Source organism: Quercus lobata, chromosome 2, assembly GCF_001633185.2.
Source record: "Quercus lobata isolate SW786 chromosome 2, ValleyOak3.0 Primary Assembly, whole genome shotgun sequence".
NCBI classification, from domain to species: domain Eukaryota; kingdom Viridiplantae; phylum Streptophyta; class Magnoliopsida; order Fagales; family Fagaceae; genus Quercus; species Quercus lobata.
This window is the reverse complement of record NC_044905.1, coordinates 44485872-44493007: the sequence shown is the minus strand read 5'-3', so window position 1 is coordinate 44493007 and position 7136 is coordinate 44485872. Positions and strand designations below refer to the sequence as shown.

General features: G+C 34.5%; 1 pseudogene; it reads left to right on the top strand.

Moving 5' to 3' along the window:
• Positions 1–4629: 4629 nt before the first annotated feature.
• LOC115975688 lies at positions 4630–7123 on the top strand (annotated as a pseudogene).
• Positions 7124–7136: the final 13 nt, after the last annotated feature.

The following is a 7136-nucleotide window of genomic DNA, read 5'->3' as shown; positions in this document are numbered from 1 at the left end:
AATTAAAAACTATATTGAGTTATAAATTAATCCACTTAACTATATATATATATATATATATATATATGTATCACACACAAAAAAAAAAAAAAAAAAAAAAAAACATGTATTGTATATTGAATTGTGTTTATGATACTACTATATATTTTTTATAATTGTACATAGTATGGATATATATTTAAAAAAAATGTAATCGTCTTATTTATTGCTTGGCCCCCTAACCACAAATTTCTAGTTCCGCCATTGCGTGCATGGGCCCATGGCAAAAGCCTGGTGGTCCATGTATTTCAGTGTTTGCCCTAACTCCTAAGTGCATGCACATTCTCGTTATGTTGTATACATGAGTATCCCAATTGGTATCGTATCGTATCAAACTCCCTTTTTTTGTCTCTTCAATGTGTACATTTCAGGTCTATTTAGATAATGCTTATTACTAAAAATTGAAAACACTGTAACAAAATAATTTTTAAATGTGTGAATAGTATCATGGGACCTAGTTTTAAAGTTAAATTTGCATTTTTTTCCAAGTTACGAGTCCCATGAACAATGGCCATGGACCCACTAAAAAAAAACACAGCCGCTGGGAAACACACAAAACGCACTTTCCAAACTCACGCTTCATTTCGCACCTAGTGTATGTTTGGATTGCACTGAAAACAACAGACATACACGTCTGCATTGTATGGGTCCTGTGCACTATTTACGGGACTCGCAAGTACGGATTTTAGCAAATTTTTCTTTAAAACTGGATCCCACAGCACTATTCACACATTTAAAAATTATTTTGCTATAGTATTTTCAGTTTTCAATAATCAGCAATAAACGGTATCCAAACAAACCCCTAGTCAAAAATCGACACTACATTAATTTTCATGCATCGAATGAAGTGCAAGACAGACATCGTATACACAAATGAATGAGAGACCTCATTGGTGTGTTAGTTCGTGCACACCATATGCAAAACGCTACTCTACTATGTATGTATTTGGATACAGCTTATTTTACTAAAAACTGAAAATTAAAAACTGAAAACAATAAAATAATATTTTTTGGTTACTGTTTATTAAAGAGAATATTGTGAACAGTGCACCAGGTGTTGGACTAAAAAAACAAAAAGCCAAAAACGCAAGAACAGAAAATGCAGACGCCAAAACACCAAATCCAAACAAAGCTTATATTTCCATCAAGAGAAAATCAAAAAAAAAAAAAAAAAATTGCAAATTAAAGCCTTATCAATTTTTCACCTCAGAAATATAAATGGTACTAATATTTATTGCATTCCAAAAAAAGATAGATAAATTGAGGCCATGCCTCCTTTCAAATAAATAAAATCACTTATTATTATTCCTTGGTTAAAATCCAAAACTGACCCTCTAAGTTTCAACTTTTATTATTTCAATTCTCTAAATTTTAGTTTTATCATTTCAGTCCTCTAAATTTCAAATTTTGTCAATTAAGTATTCTATTTGGCTCCAGTTAACTCTTTCTGTTTACTAACCAAAACAACATTGTTTTGGGTTTTTTTTTTTAATTTTATTTAGTAATTAAAAAAACTGTTATTTAAATGTTTTAAAAAAATAAATAAATAAAATAAAGGAAGAAGAAGGCAGCTAAAGGGAATGACGCCATTCCCCTGCCCCTGAAAACAAAACAAAAAAATCACGATACTGATTGAGCCCTAACTGAGAAAATTGGGGGAGATAAAAATAGGGGGGAAAAGAGAGAGAGAGAGAGAGAGAGAGAGAGAGAGAGAGAGAGTTAGGGATCAACAAGGGGGAAGAGACAGAGATTGCGAGATCGGCGAGGGACCGTGAGATTGAGACCGAGATAAAGGGATATATCGACACCGAGAGAGAAGGAGATGGATTTTGCGGGGGGCTAGGGTATACTCTGATGGGCTAGGATGTACTCTGGTGGGTTATGGTCTACTCTGGCAACTCCAGCTCCAACCTTTTCAATCTGTGTTTTATCTTCTTTAAGCCAAATGATTCAATCCATGGCACTAACCATTTGATACAAATTATTCTTTAGTTTATTGTAAAATAGTATTATTTTGATCCTAGAAAAAATTAATTTAAAGAAGTTGTACCATGAAAAAGTGCGGTTTGGAAACATGTTATCAAATGGGCATTGAGCCATTGCTAGTCTAAAGTCTGGCCTTGTTTGAATGACATTCTAGCTTGATGGGATTTTTTTTTCCAATGCATGTTAGGCGTTTAGGATTGCACATTTGATTATTTCGATTGGGATTATCCTGACGACAGATAAGATTTTGAAAATAGCGATTGTGGCTGCTTCTATTAGGTTCCTCAATGCGCTATTTGGCATGTTCTATATATTCTCCATTCTAGTTATACTTGATTCCACTATCCTGGCGGCTGCAACTGGTTTGATGGATTTCTTTGCAACTTCTCTCATTTTCATTCAAAGGTGGTTGTCGTTGTTCTATATTCCTTCTTTGGTTGTACTTAGCTGGAGCCGAAGTTGCCGGTGTGATTTTTTTTTTTTTTTTCAGGGGCAGGGAAACAACATCATTCCCCATAGCTGCCTTTTTTTTAAAAAATAATAATATTTTTTTTTCTTTTTTTTAATCACGAAATAAAAGAATTAAATTAAAAATAAAAGCCCAAAACGACATATTTTTGGTTGGTAAACGGAAAGAGTTAACAGAAGCCTAATAGAATACTTAATTGACAAAATTTGAAACTTAAAGAGCTAAAATAACAAAACTGAAACATAAAAGACTGAAAAAAAAAAAAAAAAAAAAAAAAAAAAAAAAAAAAAAAAAAAGAGTTGAAACTTAGAGCAGTTTTAGATTTTAGCCTTATTCCTATTAGTAAATAGATTATTGCTCCTGTTCCATCATGGGATAATGAGTTTGAGATCTGATGATATCCTTGGGCATGAGATTCTAATTCCAACTAGCATTACCCCCTAGCTAAAATCAACTTTAAATTTCCTCAATCTTCAATACTATCGGGAAGATAAATTAATCATTTATTGGAGTAGTCTGATGTAATTTTTTGAAACAAGTGTCACTCATTTATTAGGTAGGAAATACCAAAACAGATACTAAGTTGGCATTACTGAAACATGATATACTTTTTTGAAGAAGAGGGCCTGAAGGTAAAAAAAGTCATTCCTAATTAATAAGGTGAACCAAGCCGACATACTTGATGATATCCACTCAAGGCCTATATTATTAGTGAATGTATCCAACCTTTCTAATTAATGAAGTTAAGCTTGCATTCAAAAAAATCCTAAGGTATTATGTTTGGTTCTGATAATCCTTTTTGTGATATATATATATATATATATATATATGCTGTGCTAAGATGAATTTGGCTTTTTATCTTAATTTAATGCGAATCCAGAACATATGTATTGAGCTGGTTGTGGCTTCTGACCTCCTTCCAGCACCATTCCATCTGATCTAGTAGGTTAGTTAATGTCCTGCAGATTCATTGACTTGTTGCATGCGTGACTGTGAAATGGTTGAAATAGCATCAGGTTCATGTTTTTGGTCGTAGACTGAAAAAAATAAAAATTATTGATATTACTAGTTAATACTAATAAGCTGTATGGTTTTGCGCATATTATTTTCCAGGCCAAAATGGCCCATTAGCATTAATTTTTGAAATATTTAGCAACAGAGCACTGTTTCGGAAATAATTAGGGAAGTACCACTTTTTCCGAAAACGCCGCTATAGGGCCCGAAAACGTCACTATAGGGCTTAAAAAACGCCACTATAGGGCCCCTTGAACCTGTTATGGGGACTTATAAAAAAATTTTGCAGGAAAACGCCGCTATAGGGCCCAAAAACGTCACTATAGGGCTTAAAAACGCCACTATAGGGCCACTTGAACCTTTTATGGGACTTATAAAAAATTTTTGCAGGAAAACGCCGCTATAGGGCCCAAAAATGTCACTATAGGGCTTAAAAACGCCACTATAGGACCCCTTGAACCTGTTATGGGACTTATAAAAAAATTTTGCAGGAAAACGCCGCTATAGGACCCGAAAAAGTGGTATTTCCCTAATTATTTCCGAAACAGTGCTCTGTTGCTAAATATTTCAAAAATTAATGCTAATGGGCCATTTTGGCCTTATTTTCCATCAGCCATTTGGTCCCATGCACGACAATCCAATTTCTTATTCCCCACCACGTCCCAGCTATAAGCCAAGCTAATACTTTTTTCTTTTTCTTTTTTTTTTTTTCTTTTTTTTTTTTTTTTTTTTGGAGAGAGCCAAGCTTTTTTTTTTTTTTTTTCTAAATAAAAAAGAAAAAAGAAAAATCCGGTGTAACCTCATCAACCTCATGCCACATAACGGCAATAGATAATACCATGTGTATCATATAAGCCTTATTGAGACTAACGCTCGAACCACTCCTCTCTAAATGCTGAGATAAAGACTATTACAATCAAGCCACACCGTAAGCCACACCGTACGGTAAAGGAAAGCCATGTTATTACCTACCCTGCCCCCCAAACCCAAATTCTTGCTCATATTCCTAAATCCTGACATGGACATTTCTTACCACCTAGTCACGTGCAAATAAATTATTGATTATCAAAACAAACAATAAAATAGTATATAGTTAAAATTATTTTCCCAGTCCTCTAAAATCAGCATTGCTCTCATTGACATCAGATTCAATCAGAGCCGTCAACGTCCATTTCCAAGGGCCCTATTAAATCAGAACGATCTTTTTTTTTTTTCATTTTTCTTTTTTTGCATGACTAATTTACATATGTAACTTCAACATTATGAAGAATATTGATTCTGAATGAAGCTGGACATTGTATGTAGTGAAGTTTCCCTCCGGAGATACCATGACAAGATGTCGGGTCAATATATGCTATTCTGAATAAAGAATCATCAAAGAAAGTTCCAAATTAGCAGGGCACGTTGCCCCTTAGGAGCAATATAAAGCCTCAAAGACCAGAGACAAAAAAAGCATCCCATTCCAACTCCATAGATTGACACAAGCAGTTGATAATTGTTCATTGGAGTTGGAATGGCAAGGTTACGAGCATTGTTAATGGTTGTATTCATCTCTGCAATTGCACTAAATCAAATTTTAGTCAAAGCCAAGTTTTCTAAGAGCATGTATTTTGCTTCGGGTGCTAACAATCAGTCTGCAACGTTATAGGCAATGGTGATAATCTTCAACTCGTCTTGGATAAAACTGCAGGTAAAATAATCTTCTTATCATCCGTCTCATATGCAATTTGACATTTGAATGTTAGCTTTATCTGCTTAATTTTTTGTTGCGAAAAAAAGTACATTGCACTTGATGCATCTAATTACATATATAACAAATACAGACATAATGCATATCATGAGCATAAACACAAAATTTTGCATGTAATGCCAAATTATCAGATTACTCCATTAGTTACAAAATCTAAAGGAATCAAATTAGTCCATTCTAGCTTGGCAATTATCAAAACGTAAATATGTTATGTAACCTATGATCAGATCATAGAATCTCATATTAGAAACTGAGAAATGAACACACAAAGGCTCATATAATAATGATTTCTCTCTGCTTAATTAATCAATCATGCTGCCTTGGGTATTCAGGCACTCCAATTCAATCAAAGCAAGCACTCTTATTTGGAACCATTCAAATGCTCATTAAGTTGGTACCTGGAACTCTGCTGGAACAGTGACAGCCTACTATGTAAGTTCATTCATTTAAATCATTACTTTGTCTTTGTCAAAAAAGATGTATATCATACATCTTTTTATAATAAAGGTCTGTTTGGATACAGCTAAAAACTGAAAACTGAAAAACACTATAACAAAATAATTTTTAAATATTTGAATAGTATCGTAGGACCCATTTTTAATAAAAAAATTACTGAATAGTGAAGTTTGTGAGTCTCGTGACTGAAAAGTTGATTAAAAGGTGCTGGAAAAGTTGCTGAAGTGCGCACTGTTCACACCTTTCCAGTCAACAATCATGGCAAAAAAAAAAAAAAAAAAAAAAAAAAAGGGTGAAACACGTTTTGCGTCCAGACGTGGACGCAAAACACAGTACCCAAACAGAGGCTAAATACAACACATGCACCCCATATGGATTGAATCCATGTCCTCACCTTCCATTCTTGCTTATGGGAGGAAGGAGAAGATATTGGATCCAAAGACTTTGCGTAGCTCTAAAGCATGCATGTCTTTCACAAAACCAATGTGTGGTAAAAAGTGCTAATTCCCCTTTCTCAAATGTCTGCAGCTATCCTCTAGTGGGAGCAACCACGATGAAATAGACTACGAGTTTTTTGGGAATGTTTCAGGACAACCTTACATTATCCACACAAACATCTACACAAAAGGAAATGGAAGCAAGGAACAGCAATTCTACCCTTGGTTTGACCCAACTGATGGTTTCCACAACTACAGCATACACTGGAACCCCACTGAAGTAGTGTAAGTAGACTTACCAGATTGCCGTTAATCATTTATTCCTGTTGTATAAGACGAAAGACATTTTTTCCAAACGGCAATGGCTTCCCCCAAACAGATGTTTATGACTTAATTCTCTTCCCCTCCTGAAAATTTCAACAAATTTTGTCATTCCCAATCATTTGAACTTATTTCCCTATATTCTCCCAACAGGTTCATAATTCCTAATAAAAATCCAGGAACCCAACTGTTCCTAAACTCTGAATTTGTCACTACATTTTCAGGTGGTATGTCGACAGTATACCAATTCGTGTATTCAGAAACTACAAGAATGAAGGGATTGCTTACCCCAATAAGCAGGGGATGAGGGTCTACTCCAGCCTATGGAATGCAGATAACTAGGCAACAAGAGGAGGACTTGAAAAGATCAACAAGGGCTTGCCTGTGGCAAGGATAAGCCAGCATCAATTGATGTGCTTCCAACACCACTGCTGCTAATTGGTATACTTCCCCTGGATACAAACAGTTGAGTTATGCTAAGTTTGGTCAATTAAATTGGGTGAGAGACAACTTTATGATCTACGACTACTGCAAAGATACAAAAAGGTTCAACGGACAGCTACCTCCCGAATGTTTTAAACAACAATTCTAACATGAGGATCAGTAATCCAGCTAAAATTTTCAATTGTTGTTTGTGTTTCATTCGTATTGAATTAATTTTATT